The sequence below is a fragment of the Tachyglossus aculeatus genome, chromosome 1 (genome assembly GCF_015852505.1).
Source record: "Tachyglossus aculeatus isolate mTacAcu1 chromosome 1, mTacAcu1.pri, whole genome shotgun sequence".
Taxonomy (NCBI): Eukaryota; Metazoa; Chordata; class Mammalia; order Monotremata; family Tachyglossidae; genus Tachyglossus; species Tachyglossus aculeatus.
Window position 1 is genome coordinate 132,681,776 of NC_052066.1, and position 18,586 is coordinate 132,700,361.

The 18,586-nt window shown below is 39.7% G+C and overlaps 1 protein-coding gene across 20 annotated transcripts in view; it reads left to right on the forward strand.

Moving 5' to 3' along the window:
• Positions 1-18,586, forward strand: part of DST (dystonin) — a 520,502-nt gene that overhangs the window by 132,463 nt on the left and 369,453 nt on the right. The gene's annotated exons all lie outside the window — the stretch shown is intronic.

The window sequence follows — 18,586 nt, forward strand, 5'->3', positions numbered from 1 at the left end:
TTTTCTTGCTAGACCGTAAACTCCAAATTAACACTTCCCAACTCATGACCAATAATATTTAATGATAGAATCCTCAAAATTTGTTATGTCTTCCATAGATTGCATCTACTTTAATGCAATCAAGTTCAAGTTATTGCAGGTAGAAATGTTTCATTACAGTATCATTTTTTTAAGTTTGTGGACTTGTAGTCAATACTATTGAATGCAAGTAAATGCTCATGCATTTGGGACACCTGGAAATGTAATTAAATCTGTTGGTAATGACAAATTCTTTTTTTCTTTTCCTTGAAGTACAGAGAAGCAGGATGGTGCAGTGGATAGAGCATGGGCCTGGGAGTCAGAAGGTCATGGATTCTAATCCCTGCTCTTCCACTTGTCTGCTGTGTGATATTGGGCAAGTCACTTCACTTCTCTGTGCCTGTTAACTCATCTGTAGAATGGGGATTGAGACTGTGAGCCCCATGTGGGACAGGGCTGTGTCCATTGAATCCACCTCAGTGGATAGTGCCTTGCACATAGTAAGTACGTAATACTATAATTGCTATAACAAATACGATAACTGCTAAAACATATTCATGAAACTATTTGTAGCTTGTTTTCTAAACAGTTTTTGGACTCCTGCTAGCGCGCGTGTGTGTGTGTATTTTAAAGTGAATTTTCAGCCTCTTTCACTTTGGTCAGAAATTTTCATGTTTCCATAAATATAAAGCTAGGCACCTCAAATTTTTCCTTAGTGTGACACAATTATAAGAACACTTTGTGCACTGAACAGTTGCAGGGCAGTTGACCAGATGAAAGTTAGTATTTGTGTTTTCCCTAGAATGTTTGTGGGCCCGTTTGATTAGTATGAGTTGCTAAGTAATATTTAGAGGTCAAGGCAGTTTTAAAAGATGCCATCAATTGTATCTGATGACCGTTAAGTAGACTCGGCCTGAACCAAGGTGGAATTATTTGTTGTTATTTTGAAGGAGCATTGAATCTGGCCTCTGGCTTTTGCTTTGAGAAATTGAGAGTCAAAGGAATGCTGTCCCTAAGGAACATGTACTTAACTTTTAAGTGTGTGTGCACACAGTCATTTGTAGGCCCTTGTAAGAAAAGGAAGCCAAGAGGGGACGAAATGACTATTTTCAAGTGCATGAAGGAATCTTGTGAGGAGAAAAGGAAAGTCATAGGAAAGAGTGGGCAATTGAAGATGGCAGTCAGGGAGGGAGCAAATCTTTTAAAGATGTGGAGGGATGAGATTGGAGGCACAGTTGGAGTCTGGGCACAAATTTTAAGGGAAGATGAGAGATCTCTCAAGATATGGTTGGGAAGGATGGGAGAATCAAAAAGGGGACAGAAGGAGCATGGGACTAGAGAGGTGCAGAGGAGATGGTTTCAGTTTTATCGATGAAATATGTGGCAAGGTCATTGGGAGCAGGAGATGGGGGAGACTGGGGAACAGGGGTGCCAAGTGGCAAAAGTTTGGGGGTGTGTGAAGGAACATTCAAATTCTTTTGCCACTGCAGAATTGAATTCTCCTTTCAAATGTAGTACCTAGAGCATATTGCTAGGCTACCTCTTTGAGGTCTTGTACCTATCAGAACGGGAGGCATCATGGCCTAGTGGAAGAGCATAGGACTAGAAGTCAGGAGTTCTGGGTTCAAGTCACAACTCTACCACCTGTACTTGACCTCTCCGGGCCTCAATTTCCTTATCTGTAAAATAGAGATGAGAAAGACTGAGTCCCATGTCAGACAGGGACTGAATTCCATCTGTTAGCACCTTATCTATTCCAGCACTTAGCACACAGTAAGCACCTAATAAATGCCACAGTTAATAATTGAACCATTGCCATGCCTACACCAGGAAAACACACTTGATGAAAGATACAGTACTATAGGAAATTTAAATCTTGGGCCCAAGTCTACATGTTAATCACTCCTTCAGAAAGGATCATGCCTACCAACTCTATTGTATTCCCCTATGTACTTTGTTTAGTGCCCCCTGCATACAGTAAGCACTCAGTAAATACCATTGAATACTAATAGGCCTGCCTTTGGTGTTTAGAATGTCTGTCTGCTGGCATTTTCCAAATTTCCGGCTCCTAATCCTGTTCTCCCATCCCCCTACCATACTGTGGCTTGTGGTGTGAGGGAAGTAACATGGAGTCACCAGGTTTTCAGGACAGCAGCTGTCATTGCAGCAGATTCTTGGGACACTCTGGAGACACACACAGGGATGTCTGTCAGCATCTAAGATCCAGTGTCTCAGTGTCTGCAAGACTGTTAGTCATTTTTCACCAATTACATACTTTAATGTGACAAAATGCACTAGTAGAAAATCTTTCTGTTGTTTGTGGCTTGATCCATCAGTTTTTATGAGGTCTGGTATAAACAATTGGCTATTTCTTTTAAATCACCTATCTTTTTTCTTTTCCATCTTGGTCAGAGAAGTTTGAATGAAGGACTCCAGTTAGACCTTTTTAGTCTATTTATAATGGAAAATACAAATGTGCCGTTAGTGCAATTTTTTTAATCAAATGTATATAGTAGTCAACAACATTTACTAAGTGCCCATTTGGTTCACTATACTAGATGCTTTAGAAGTATGGAATAAAGAAGTGACACAGTCACTGTCCAGAAAGAGCTTGTACTCTAACAGAGAAGACAGACATAAACATGTTTACAACTCTCAAGTGGTCAGAATAAAAAGATTCAGAAGAAGCTGAGAAACCATAAACTTGTGGACTAAAATAAATAGAAGGGACCCTAATAATACTAAAAACTGTAATTGTTCTTTGTTACTTTTGTTATCCTGTTAATTTTGTGGTGCTTCCATAATTCCTGAAATTTAGGTATCAACTGTTTTAGCCCAAAATTTCTAATGAAAGGAACCCAGAATAATAACAGTAAACCATTCCAGAAAGTAAATATTTAGGCTTCCTACTTCTCCTCCATTTCAAATGGGCACCGGCAATCCAGTACGTTCTCTGGAATGGCTTGTTCCACAATTGAGACGACGATAAATTACTAGGCTGTTACATGGATCCTCTAGAGAGATCTCTAGAATACCTTGTTGCTATGAAGACAGAGAATGGGTCTATAATGAGACATAAGGGTGAGTCCTGTGTGTAACAGAGTTTTCCCCTGCCCGTTACAATTTGGTGTTTGAATTTTTGTTGGAAATGTTTCCTATTGTTCTTTAAATAAATGATAGATTGATTTATTTGAGGGACCTTACTTCATATTCAAATAATGGCATCACACCCACACTACTCAATCACTCTTTTGAAATGATATTTAGTTACCAAGTGGGTGGGGATTGCAATGGTAAAAATATGCCAGCTTTTTCACAGACTTATTTATGTCCATGGGCATACTGCTTATTCTCTTTGCCCCTCAGTTGGCCCATCTAAAACTAGGAAACAGTATTCTCCTTTGTAATGTGCATTAGACACCCTTCTAGACTATGAGCTTGCTATGGGCAGGGAGTGTTTGCCAGTGGGTTGTATTATACTTTCCCAAGTGCTTAATACAGTGCTCTGTACCTAATAAGTGCTAAATAAATGCCATTGTTGATGATGATGATGAAGGGTCTAGAGATATTTTGATGTTATTGTTGTTCCTGCAGAAGTATCTTTTGCATGTCACCAAATATGTAAGCGCTTAGTGCAGTGTTCTGCACACAGTAAGTGCTCAATAAATGTGATTGAGTGAATGAATTATGCCTTCTTGCTATATGTATTATTTGAAAAATACTCTCAAACTGCAAATGTTTTCCTAGGTCCACCAAAACTTTCCAGGTCATATACTTACCAATGCCATCCTCTTTTCTTCCTATTCCTATCTATTCTAATTCTTTCCTGTCACTTTACATAGCAGGTAGGAAGCGTAAAATATTTTCTACTGAGAAGCATTGTTGGCTAGTGGATAGAGCTTGGGCTAGGGAGTCACATGGACCAGGGTTCTAATACTGGCTCCATCACTTCTACTGTGTGATTTTAGGCAAGTCACTTATCTTCTCTGTTCCTGTTACCTCATCTGTGAAATGGGAATTAAGACTGTGAGCCCAGTGTGGGACATGGACTGTGTCCATTGTGATTATCTTGTATCTATCTACCCCAGTGCTTAGAACAGTGCCTGGCATATAGTAAGTGCTTAACAAATACCATTTTTTTTAAAAAAAGGAAGTTATGAAGGCAGACGATACAAAGAGTGATTTAGGTAATTGATGGACAAACAGTCCACAGTGGATTTCTAAAAAGGAAGTTAGGGATGTAGATGGGAAATTTAAGGATGGATATCAAGGAAGGCACCCTTTGCATGATTGTTCTAACCAACTGTTTTGTTACTGTTGGAAGCAATGCTGGACTTGTGGTCTTATGTTCTAAGTGCAGAGGTATGCGTTCATATATGCTGAGTCCATCCACTCCATCCACAAACTGAAACTTCTAGGAAAACATAGAGATAATGTATTAAAATACTTTCTGGCTTGCCTACTCACTTCTTTGAAGTCCTAGACATGTGGGCAAAACTGAAAGTTTCACATGTAAATTACCGAAAATGTTTAGAGCTTTCATTATTTCAGAAACATGGGGACTCGATTGGTGTCCAGTGAAATTGTTCATAACTTTTGGAAATTAGCATTTTTTTTCTATTGCTAAATTTTACAAGAACTTAAAGCTTTATATTTTATATCAGAGGTGTTCAAGGCCTGTCCTTTCCAATATTACCATTTCTTTGGACATAATTTATTTCACATTTCTTAGGTAGTGATAGAAGACATTTCAGCTTCTGTGTTTCCTTCTGTGTTTCCACGCTTGCATTCTCTGCATCATTTATGTTTGCCAACCTTATTGGACAACTGTGCTAGTTTATCTTCGCTGCACCAGTTGGTGGCTTCATTCTGTCCGCAAGCCTGAAGTTAGAATTGAACCAAGATGTCTGGGCTTTGCCTATGAGAGTATTTCAGAGGATCTTCATTTTGGGCATACCTAAAATGCCCTTATATTTAATCTCAGAGTAAGCAGGTTCACTGAGTCTTTGAAGTTACTGAGTCAACTATATTTCTTTATTGAAGACTCTGTCTAGTCTACGCTTTTAAAAATATAAATGCCTCAGGCTGTACAGGTGCCAGTCAGATAGAACACTTGACTTTCAAATTTAGCCAGTTCATCAAAGAGCTTTCATTGGTGGTGGCAGGGGGGGCATGGAATATAAAGCCAACAATGGAGCTGGAGTATTGGAGCATTATTATCAGAAAGACCTGTGTAGGTTCGGTGGTTCAGGGGACTGTAAATCGTATTTGGAAATTTTTTTGGTCAAAATTCCATCTGGGTGAGGGAAGATGAGTATTCCCTGGGATAGTGTGACCTAATAGCGCTGATTAATTTTGTCATAGTAAGGTTCTATCTCTACTGGCACATGGATACATTTTTCAAAAATTTTTTATAGGATATAATTGTGGCATTAACATTTACTCTGTGCCAAGCACTGTACTAAGCACTGGGGTAGATACAAGATAATCAGGTTGGACACTGTCCCTTTCCCAGATGGAGCTCACAGACCTTCTAGGAAGGAGGGAACAGGTATTCAATCACAAGTTTACAAATAAAGATCCTGAGACATGGAGAAATTAACTGATTTGCCCAAGGTCACACAGCAGGTAAGTGGCAGATTTGGGATTAGAACCCACATCCTTTCATCCATTCATTCATTCAATCATATTTATTGAGTGCTTACTGTGTGCAGGGCACTGTGCTAAGCACTTGGGAAGTACAAGTTGGCAACATATAGAGACAGTCCCCACCCAACAGTGGGCTCACAGTCTAGAAGGGGAAGACAGATAACAAAACAAAGCATATTAACAAAATAAAATAAATAGAATAAATATGTACAAGTAAAATAAATAAATAGAGTAATAAGTATGTACAAACATATATACGTATATACAGGTACTGTGGGGAGGGGAAGGAGGCAGGGCGGGGGGATGGGGATGGGGAGGAGGGGGAGAGGAAGGGGGGGCTCACTCTGGGAAGGCCTCCTGGAGGAGGTGAGCTCTTCAGTAGGGCTTTGAAGGGAGGAAGAGAGCTAGCTTGGCGGATGTGGGGAGGGAGGGCATTCCAGGCCAGGGGGAAGACGTGGGCGGGACAGGCGAGAACGAGGCACAGTGAGGAGGTTAGCGGCAGAGGAGCGGAGGGTGTGGGTCGGGCTGTAGAAGGAAAGAAGGGAGGTGAGGTAGGAGGGGGCGAGGTGATGGAGAGCCTTGAAGCCGAGAGTGAGGAGTTTTTGCCTGATGCGTAGGTTGATTGGTAGCCACTGGAGATTTTTGAAGAGGGTGGTAACATGCCCAGAGCGTTTCTGCATAAAGATGATCCGGGCAGCAGCGTGAAGTATAGATTGAAGTGGGGAGAGACAGGAGGATGGGAGATCAGAGAGCAGGCTGATGCAGTAATCCAGTCGGGATAGGATGAGAGATTGAACCATCCTCCCAAGGCCATGCTCTTTCTACTAGGTCACACTGCTCTTCTACCCTACTGTACTGCATTATTTGCAGAAACACCGATGCATTTGGTGCCCTTTTTAGTCCTCTTTGTATAGTAATAGTCTCTAAGTTATGCCTGTTTCCCCAGCAAGTGGTCTGTTCTGGGGTAAGGCACTATAACCCTCTGAAATTTTGGAAAATGTACTGTTTACTTCTGTTGAAGCAGCTTTAAAGCACCAATCAATCAATCGTATTTATTGAGCGCTTACTGTGTGCAGAGCACTGTACTAAGCGCTTGGGAAGTACAAGTTAGCAGCATATAGAGACGGTCCCCACCCAACAGTGGGCTCACAGTCTAGAAGGGGGAGACAGAGAACAAAACAAAACATATTAACAAAATAAAATAAATAGGATAGATATGTACAAGTAAAATAAATAGAGTAATGAATACGTACAAACATATATACAGGTGCTGTGGGGAAGGGAAGGAGGTAAGGTGGGAGAGATGGAGAGGGGGAGGAGGGGGAGAGGAAGGAGGGGGCTCAGTCTGGAAAGGCCTCCTGGAGGAGGTGAGTCTCAGTAGGGCCCTGAAGGGAGGAAGAAAGCTAGCTTGGCCGATGTGGGGAGGGAGGGCATACCAGGCCAGGGGGATGACGTGGGCTGGGGGTTGACGGCGGGACAGGCGAGAACGAGGCACGGTGAGGAGATTAGTGGCAGAGGAGCGGAGGGTGCGGGCTGGGCTGGAGAAGGAGAGAAGGGAGGTGAGGTAGGAGGGGGCGAGGTGATGGAGAGCCTTGAAGCCGAGCGTGAGGAGTTTCTGCCTGATGCGTAGGTTGATTGGTAGCCACTGGAGATTTTTGAGGAGGGGAGTTACATGCCCAGAGCGTGTACCAGTCCCAGAAAGTCCTTATTCTGACAATTATTCCTTGTTGGAAATTGATTAATTTTGTATTTTCAGGACTAGCTTTTGATGTGCCCTTTGTTTTATTTAGATAGAAGCAGTGTGACTCAGTGGAAAGATCTTGGACTTTGGAGTCAGATGTCATGGGTTCAAATCCCTGCTCCACCACTTGTCAGCTGTGTGACTTTGGGCAAGTCACTTAACTTCTCTGTGCCTCTGTCCCCTCATCTGTAAAATGGGGATTAAGCTGTGAGCCCCACGTGGAACAACCTGATCACCTTGTACCCTCCCCAGTGCTTAGAACAGTGCTTTGCACATAGTAACGCTTAATAAATGCCAGTATTATTATTTTTTCTGTTCTCTCAGCCCATAGCTGTAATTGTTGCTTAGCTTAATGCTTTTAGGATAACTTTTGCCTTGCAATTTGGGTAGGGCTAAATGGTTGTGTATGTATTGTACATTTTCCTCCCATCAGTTATGGGCACAATAAGAGATTACAATCCTGTCTTGAAGGATTGTCAGGAGCAGGTGCTATTTGATGCAGTATGCCATCGCCAGTAGGCTCTGTTTAAAATTTTAAAATCAGTGACATCTAAAAATAGATATTGTGTCTTATTGCATTAAACTCTGCATCTTCTTATTGTTGAATCAACACAATTTTTGCTGCTTTGAAAATAATTAATATCTCTGACCAACTATCCATAACCAAAAAAAATTCTGTATAGTAGGACTTGGCATTTCAGAGAATTCATCATATTCCGTGGAAAAACAGAAAACTTAGATGGCTACAAAAGGTAGGAGTGCAATTTTGGCAGAAAGTGAAAAATACACTGTGTTTGGCATATATGAGCAAAGTATTGGCAAGACTTCAAAACATTAAAAACCCACAAATATTACGACATATGTCTGCTCTTTACTGCCGTTGGGTTTTATAGTAAATGTAAAGCAGTATGATCTAGTGGAAAGAGCATGGGCCTGGAGTTAGAGGAACTGGGTTCTAACCCTGACCTTGGACAACTCAACTTCTCTGTGCCTGTTTCGTTATCTGTGAAAATGGGGATTCAATACCTGTCCCCTTCTACCTAAACTGTGAGCTCCATTAGGGAAAGGAACTGTGTCCAATCTAAAAATCTTTTTTCTTCCCCAGAGCTTAATATAGTGGTTGGCACATAGTAAGCATTTAGCAAATGCCACAGCTAATATTATTCATTGAAAGGTAATTGATATATAAAACTCCAGAATCATTTGCAAGTATATTCTATCAGATCTGTACTAACAGCTGTTTGCTAAACAGATTACAATATTTCTGTTCAATTTCCTTTTTCGCTTACGGAGGTTATTTAACCCCAGCACGAAACAAGTTTATGTTGTCGAGTTAATAATGAAAGCTAAGTACCTTTGTTTTACTTCCCTTTAAGTGTAGGACAGAATTAAACTGTAACTGGTAAAATTTTGTTCTTCTTTGCACTTCATTTGCCATGTGAAACTGACAAATATTCCATTTGATTTTTTCAAAAATTTACTTTAGTTTTCAGTTTCATATGCAGATAATTGTTTTTGCCCAGTTTTTTTTATATCTCCTAAACCTTTTACAGACCCAAAATATGAATGTTAAAAATTGAAGGGATAAATTCAATAGGACTCTCTTACTACAGTTGTGACAAGTGTTGAATAAATAGTACGATGCTAGTGAATATTTTTAAAGTATATTATCAGCTCTCCCTATTTATCACTAAAAAGTAGGAGTTTTGCCAAATCTAATCCAAGACATTCATAGTACCACAATTATGACTTCTATTAGCAACAGAATGCACTTTTCTTTTCATTTCAGCAAAGCTTTCACACTGTCATACCCTGTTCTAACTTGCTGAAAATGAAGAAGACTTGATATTTTACCATATGCACAGTCAGCAAATGTGGAAACTTGTCCCATGTTCTTTCGTTTCAAGCTGGCAACTCCTTTTAATTGCCTTTTCTAAACATAATGTATTGTAGGGCTTCAGATACTCAGGGATTTTAAAAGATAGCATGAAATGTATAGATCTGGATTAGAGAATATATGTCTGTATATTATTTCAAAATCATGTAACCAGTAGCTCATAATTTTTAGTTTTTAATGTTTATTTTATTGTTGTATGCTTTTATGTTTTACATACTTGAAGAAATTTTGAAATTCATATTGGTAAATTTTCAGTCCATTTCTGACAATATAAAAAATTAATAGCATTATATAGAAAATACTGTCATTTGGAAGGTTATTCATATATTCTTCAATTTTGTAGAATTACAGTGCATTTTACTAAAGAAAAAGTAGAAAAAATGATCGTAGGAAACTGGGGAAATTGAGAAAGATAAGTGCCTTATCTGTTAGATTATCATTTGAAAAAAAATGCCCTCAAAGTTTTACAGATATTTTCAGAATATTGAAACAATATGATTGGTTAAGACTCTTCCTTACAATCCTAATGCTTAAATTCTGAAACAAGGCCTAAATTTAAATGCCATTTCTTTGATTTGTTCATTAGTAGGCCTAGGGCCCATTTTCAAAAGCTAGGCAGTAAAGGGAGGACTCATACTAGCACTTTGGGGTATACTCCCTGCTTTTTCCTTTCCTATCAGACTTTCTGGAGGAAAGACAAAATGGTGGAGGAGAGACCAAGATGGAATGGGTAACATGGTGATGAGGTGAAATATACAATCCAAAGGGAAAAAATGAAGGATGAATTTGGGATTGAGGGAGAGTGGGAAATTGAAGAAGGTTGTAGGAGCATAGAAGATTCCACAGAGAGCTGCTCTTGTCATTGTGATTTGCCTCTTCCTAAATTTAATATTGAACTTTTCTTTGTAGTGAATTATGTGGCAACATGAATGGAGATGTTCACAGAAAGTTGGAAGGGAACCAGCTGAAAGGCAGCATTATGAAGGGCACAACTTATTTTTTCTACCAAGATCTGTTATGCTCCTTTTATGCCTAGAGATTTTGCAAGTCAAGGGGTTTTTGTGCCGGGTTCAGGTTGAAGGGTGGACCTCTAGTAAATACATAAGGTTATGGGATACATGAAATAAATTGGCTAACATGTACCAGTGAGATCATGTGTTGATCTGAATGATAGCTTTGTCCTGATTTCCCGTTCAGAGAGTTTGGTAATTTGAGAATGGGAATGTAGTGTTCCGTGGTAGAATGGTTTCTGTGTAGGGCTGGGAAACCTATGATGCCCCTTGTTTCAAATTTTATGGACTCTGATTCAAATCTCAACTGGTTGCTTAAAATTCCACTGTAATTCTTGTCCCGATCTTTATGCAAGACAGTTTTCAAGAATCAGTTTGGATAATGATATAAGAATTGGTTAAAATATGATTGTAAAAAAAATCAACTCAAACATTTGGAATAATTTTATGCTTATATCCATGAAAGAAAATCAGCAGCTCCAATTTTCAGCATTATTTGCACTTAGAGAGTATGAACAGAATCAGAGGAAGTTTGATCTTGCACTGTGGAACTACTTTTTGAATTTGGCCAAGTAGCTTATGTCACATCTTCTGTTTTCATTAAAATAAGCATAGTAGTCGTATCTCTTTACCGCTCTCTCTCTCTCTGGGACGTGCCATTGCTTTGGAATTTTACTATGTATTTCAAAACCCTCAAACCTTTTTCAAGCCCAATATTCACTTCTGCTGAGACATGGAATGAAGAGAAAAGATCAAGAAAAATATTTTAATGTTCAAATGGAAAAGCATTTGCTGCAAGTTTTCTGTTAAAATTTAATATTTTTATATTTAATATTTTAATAGTATTTGTTAAGTATTTACTTTGTGCCAGGCACTGTACTTAAGCCATTGGGTAGATACAAGCTAATCAGATTGGACACAGTGTGTGTCCCACGTGGATCTTACACTCTTAATCCCCATTTTACAGATGAGGTAACTGAGGCATAGAGAAGTTGAGTAAATTGCCCGGGGTCACACGACAGACAAGTGGTGGAAATGGAATTAGAACCCATGTTCTTCTGACTCCCAGTCTCCCGCTCTACTAGGCTATGCTACTATAAATGAAAGAAGCAGTGTGGCGTAGTGGAAAGAGCCCAGCCTTGGGAGTCAGAGGTCATGGGCTCCGCCACTGTTCAGCTATATGACTTTGGGCAAGTCACTTGACTTCTTTGGGCCTCAGTTCCCTCATCTGTAAAATGGGGATGAAGACTGTGAGCCCCATGTGGGACAATGTCATTACCTTGTACCTACCCTAGCACTTAAAACAGTGCTTGGCACATAGTAAGTGCTTAAGAAATAGCATTATTATTATTAATACATATTTTAATATTTGAAACTAGATAAAATTAGAATATTTAAATATTGTGTCATTGCTTATAATCTCTTACTAGGTTACTGAATCCTATTATGTTCTGACATTTAAAGAAACATGTCATAGTTTTTGTTGACTAGGCTAATGTAATTTGGAGATTTTCAGCTGCACATGTGGAAAGGATCTATCAATAATGTCATCTCAGAATGCACTGAGAAAAATATTCCCTTCCCCCTCCACGACTCCATGTCTCCCTTTCCCTCCTTGAAGAAAATTAGTTTTAAGAGAAATCTATGGAAAATTGATTTTGCCTGTTTTTCACTTTTGAATAAATGCACAATGAATTACTATGTGTGCTCTGAGTGAAGTGGCCATTTAGGAAATGAAGCCATAGTCGGGTACTTAAGCAAATCCTAAAACATAAATTAGAATAGTACATTTTTTATACATTTATGGAAAAAAAAGTTTGAGTTTACAAGGAAAAGAAGAATCAAAATAGTTCCTTTTCAGTAAATTACAATTGGATAAATTGAAGTCAAATATAGTGCTAAATGACAAGTAGGCTGTAATTCTTGGCTCCTCAGTCCTGTAAATTTGCTGTCTTTAATAGAAAAGCAGATAGGTTGTCTGGTATGGAGAGCCCAAAAGAAACCAAAGGCAGACAATCCCTGGAAGAGTCACTTAGTGCAATAATGAGGACTTTTTCTTTGCCTGGCCTGGACATTATAGACTTTTGTCATTGATCTGAAGAGGTCCTGTATGTCCAAACTGATGCAATACAATAGGTCCTTGTCTATCTTCACAGTGTTCCTGAAATCTATCTTTTCCTCACAATTTAAACTATTACACTTATCCAAGCACTTGTCCTACCCTGCCTTGACCATTGCATCAGCCTCCTTGCTTAGTTCCCTGTCTCCTGTCTTTCCTCTTCAGTCCTTCATTCTGCTGCCTGGATCATTTTTCTTAAAAATACGGTGGGATCACATCTGTCCACTCCTCAAGAAACTCAGTGGTTGCACATCTAGCTCTACATCAAGCAGATATTTCTTAACACTGGCTTTAAAGCACTCAATCAACTCACTTCTGCCTAATTTACCCCACTGATTTCCTACTGTGACCCTGCCCGCACACTTTGCTCCTCTAATGCCAACCTTTTCACCAAACCCCGATCTCATCTATCTCGCCACCAACACCTTGCCCACTTTCTCCCTCTGCCCTGAAACTCCCTTCCCCTTCATGGAAGCACCATGGCTTAGTGGATAGAGGACAAGGGAGTCATAAGGACCTGGTTCTAATACCGGCTTAGCCACATGTCTGCTGTGTGACCTTGGGCAAGTCAGTTCATGTCTCTAGGCCTCAGTTACCTCATCTGTAAAATGGGGATTAAGATTGTCCATGTGGGACAGGGACAATGTCCAACCTGATTAACTTGTATCTACCCCAGCCCTTAAAACAGTACTTTGCACATAGTAAGTACTTAACAAGTACCATAATTATTATTATGACTATATGCAACAGACTACCACTCTCCCTATCTTCCAAGTCTTACTAAAATCACATCTCCTCCAAGGGGCCTTCCCCAACAGAGCCTTCGTTTCCCCTATTTCCCATTCATTCATTCAGTTGTATTTATTGAGCTCTTACAGTGTGCAGAGCACTGTACTATGCGTTTGGGAAAGTACAATCCAACAATAAACAGTGATATTCCCTTCCCACAATGATTTTATAATCTAGAGGAGGGAACGACATCTATGCAAATTAGTAAAGTTAACGATATGTACATAAATGTTGTGGGACCTTAGGGGGTGGAGGGAAGAGAGCTAAGGGAGCAAGTCAGGAAGATGTGAGACGAGGAAAGGAGGGGCTTAGCCTAGGAAGGCCTCTTGGGTGAGGCGTACCTTCAGTAAGACTGTGAAGGGGTGGGAGAGTAATTCATCTTTATTTTGTGGCTGCTATGCACTTGGATCTCTACTCTTTAAGTGCCCAATATTTAATCCACCCTTCAGCCCCACAGTAGTTATATACATAACCATAATTTGTTTTAATCCTTGTCTCCCCCTGTTCACTGTAAGCGCTTTGTGAGCAGGGAGCATTTCTATCAATTACATTGTATTGTACTCTCCCAGTAGTTTAGGACACAATAAGTACACAGTCAATACCATTGATTGATCCTAAAGATGCCCATTAAATCCAGATGCAATCAAACCAAATCAAGTATAGGCCTTTCATTTACATTGAACAAGTAAATAGTGTTGTCTTTACCCGTGCAAACAGCATTTCTCACATGTAAGTATATTTATATGTTTGTGCGACTGTAGGAAAATGGATAGGAACAACACTTTGGCCAGTGCAGATGTAATTTTGGTTCTTTGATGGAGATTTCTGATTTGAAAAGCCTCAGTTCTTCATTAGCTTCCTATGTATGCATTATAATGTTCTGCAGTTGCTTTCAGTGCCAAGAAATAATTCTGGTATAATTGATATGCTAATAAAGACGTAGTAGTGGATTAAATCTTTATCCACACTTCTTGGCTGGAAATATTTCAGTAATGACAATGCTGTTACTGTTCGAAGAGGGCGTGATTGCTTCTCTTTTTAGTTGGAAGCAATTCCTTATGTAACGTTTCTTAAATGAGAAGCAGTACAGCAAAATATATATTCACTAAATATGTGATCACTTCGTTTTAACAGTGATATTTAGGGTCCTGCTATTTTATTGCAGATATTTCAGCCTCCCCACTTTTCTTTTTAGAAAAATAAAAGATTCTTTTGCTCAGTGATAGTGTAGGCTAAATTGAGAAAAAAAAAACCCAAAATCAATGTTTAGTTCAATTGGCTCTCCATCCAGCAGGCACTGAGTACATTTAGGTTGATGTTGCAGTTAAAAAAAAAAACTGTAGGCAAACAAAGGACTAGAAAAAAAATACTTATTACTAATACGTTTATTCTGGCAGCCCCATATGGGAGAGGGGCCGTATCAACTTTATGCAGTACTTAGTAAATGCATAACAAATGCCATAATTACTATTTCTGTTTTTGTGATTCTTTCTGTGTTACAGTTGAACTCAATGTGGCCCTAGTGGATAGCTCACATTACTCTGGGATATGGGCTATTCAAGTTCAAACTCCTCTGTGACTGATATGGGGCCTGTTCTTGGGCATATCACTTAACCTCTCTTTGCCTCAGTTTCCTCATTTGTGAAATGGGTCTGTTCCAAGCTTTCTTTACCTCTTAGACTGTTAGTTCTGTATGGAACACAGACTGTAGCTGAACTTCTTATCTTGAATCTACTCCAGTGCCTAGCACAGTCCTTAGTACATAAGTGCTTAATAAATACTACAATACTAATGATGATAATAATAACTCCAGTATTCTCCAGTTAACCACTTCAAGAATATTTGACCAAGTACTGAAAATAAATCACAAAAAAGCTTATATGTTAGTCAATTCTGTTGTGTAAGGTCTTATTCCATATTGATTTACTAAATCCTGCAACAAACCAATCAACATACTTATATCCACCATTAACTTAATGAAATGTGCTTGTTATCATCTCTGAAGAAATTTACATAATACATTTGAATGTTCTCCATACAGTATCAGTATATTTATAAAAGGTGTCTCATCTAGGTCAATTTCTGACAGCACCCATAATGCATGAAGAAGAAGCAGCATAGCTCACTCGAAAGAGCATGGGCTATGGAGTCAGAGTTCATGGGTTCAAATCCCGGCTCCGCCAATTGTCAGCTGTGTGACTTTGGGCAAGTCACTTAGCTTCTCTGTGCCTCAGTTACCTCATCTGTAAAATGAGGATTAAGACTGTGAGCCCCGCATGGGACAACCTGATTACCTTGTAACCTCCCCAGCACTTAGAACAGTGCTTTGCACCTAGTAAGCGCTTTATAAATGCCATCGTTGTTATTATTATTATGATGATGATGAAGGTTAAGCAATACCTAAGGAATAAGAAATAATCCCTCCCTAGATGTAGTAAGCTGAAATATTGCATTCGTGCTTTTAACTATGCCTCATTTTGTAGCACTTTTTGGGCCTTACTCTATTGCGATCCTCAAATTAATGTATCTACTTTATCTAGATGGGGAAGGAATTATGTATGTAAAATTGTTCTTTATAAAATTTAAAATGGCACATGCCCCTCCCTATAATCTGAATGAGCACATTTAATCTTTATAACATATAGCATTCTTCAGACCTATGGCATTTTTCTAGTTTATAAGAAAATTAAAACATTTTTGTGACTAAATTTGATAATGATGAGTATTTATGTTTTAATCCTTATGGCAGCAAATACATTTCTGTATGGCAGCTGCATTAGTTTGTGAGGGAAGATTTATCTACTCAGGGAGCTAACACTGATGATCAATTTTTCCTTTCTATGACTTGAAGAAAACTAGATTTGTACAACCTAAAATATATACCACTTTCATTGTCCTATCCAAGGTCCAGGGCCATTTGAGTCCATTTGTGCCTGTGTCCATTATGGCTAGAATAGACCTCAGATCAGCCTAGACTCTAGACAGAAGATCTCAGGGCAGCCCAAGCTAGAGATGGAAGGAAACAGAGAAGGGAAGAGGGCCATGGAGGGCTAGACCAATGGAATCTTGGTTTTGTTTGCAGTGACTATAGCTGTCGGAGTGAGCAAGATTTAGCTTTCATTAGCATTCCACTGCTGCTAACCTCCTCACTTTACTTCATTCTCGCCTGTCCTGCCGTCAACCCCTGGCCACGTCCTTCCCCTGGCCTGGAATGCTCTCCCTCCACATATCTGCCAAGCTAGCTCTCTTCCTCCCTTCAAAGCCCTACTGAGAGCTCACCTCCTCCAGGAGGCCTTCCCAGACTGAGCCCCCTTTTTCCTCTCTTCTTCCCCATCCTCCCGCCCTGCCTCCTTCCCCTCCCCACAGCACTTGTATATATATATATTTGTACAGATTTATTACTGTATTTATTGTACTTGTACATATTTACTATTCTATTTATTTTGTTAATGATGTACATATAGCTTTAATTCTATTTGTTCCACACCCATCTACATGTTTTGTTTTGTTGCCCGTTTCCCCCTTCTAGACTGTGAGCCCATTGTTGGGTAGGGAACGTCTCTATATGTTGCCAACTTGTACTTCCCAAGTGCTTAGTACAGTGCTCTGCACATAGTAAGTGCTCAATAAATATGATTGAATGAATGAATTAGGTTTCTACTGTAGGCTACAAGCCACTTATGGGCCGGGATCAGATCTGCGAACTATTTTTTAATCATTTTTTCCCAAAAGCATAGTATGCCACTCTGCACACTCCAAGCACTTAATGAACACCATTTATGGATTGATTCCACTGTATAACCAATGTATGTGCCACCGCTCCAGCCCTTTCAGTCCCTTATCACTCTACCCATCCTTCTCAGTCTTTCACCAGCTTTTCTTTAGCTTTCAACATCCTAACTGTAGATGCCCCTCAACACCCTTTTCTGGGGGCCTTTCCTCTTCTCCATGTAATAATAATATTATCATTATATAATTATATACACATTATTATTAATATTATTGTTATGGTATTTAAGTGCTTACTGTGTGCCAGGCACTGTAAACTTACTCTCTCCCTTGGGTAGCTTGATGGATCCCATGACTGCTTTTAGTACAGTGTGGTGTACTCAGCTACTCCATTAACACCATTGACTGACTGGATGAGTCACTCCTCTATCGATCAAGATGTTACTCTGACATCTCTTGGGGCAGATGGAATCCCCTTCTGGTCAGGGTCTTTCTCCAACTTATGCAACTAGAGCTGGCTCTAGAATGGATGAAGGACCCATACTCTGTGGCAGGAGAAGTCATTAAACTGATTCCATATATGTTCCCACACAATAGGACTTCATAGTTGAGTTGATGTTGAATTAGATTACTTGATATTTGGTGTTATATGACTCTTTTCCTTTTTTTTTATGGCATTTGCTAAGCACTTACTATGTGCCAGGCTCTGTTTTAAGCGCTGGGATAAATACAAGGTAATCTGGTTGGACAGAGTTCTTGTCCCTCATGGGTCTCACGGTCTTAACCCCATTTTACAGATGAAGTAACTGACACACAGAGAAGTTAAGTGGCTTGCCCAAGGTCACATAGCAGACAAGTTGCAGAGCAGGGATTGGAGCCTAGGTCCTTCTGACTAACAGGCCCATGCTCTATCCACTAGGCCATGCTGCTTCTAATGGTCAATCAAATTCCTCCATCAAGAATGTCCCAACAAAAGCATTTCCTTTCAACAATAATAATAATAATAATTGTGGTATTTGCTAAGTGCTTACTGTGTGCCAGGCACTGTACTAAGTGCTGGGGTGGATACAAGCAAATTGGGTTGGACAGAATCTCTGTCCCACATGGGGCTCACAGTCTTAATCCCCATTTTACAGATGAGGTAACCCTGGGGAACAGATAAGTTAAGCTACTTGCCTAGGGTCACACAGACAAGTGGCGGAGCCAGGATTAGAGCCCATGTTTTTCGTAAAACAGGCTCTATCCACTAGGTCATGCTGTTTCTGAATCCCTTTCATAATATTGCCTAGTTTATAGGCTCATACAGTGCCAGCACATTTTAAATCATCCACATCAGCAGCAGCATTTGAGGAATCTTTGGGGAGGGCACTGTACTAATTGCTGGCTGGAGTTTGAAAGGAAACAGGAGGAAACCTGAAGTCTGAGGAGAATTTACGAAGCACATGCACGTAGAGAGACATAATGATGGTGTTTAAATGCTTACTATGTGCCAGGCACTGTACTAAGTGCCAGGGTGGATACAAGCAAATCAAGTTGGACACAGTCCCTGTCCCATGTGGGGCTCACAGTCTCAATCCCCATTTTACTGATGAGGTAACTGAAGCACAGAAAAGTGAAGTGACTTGCCCAGAGTC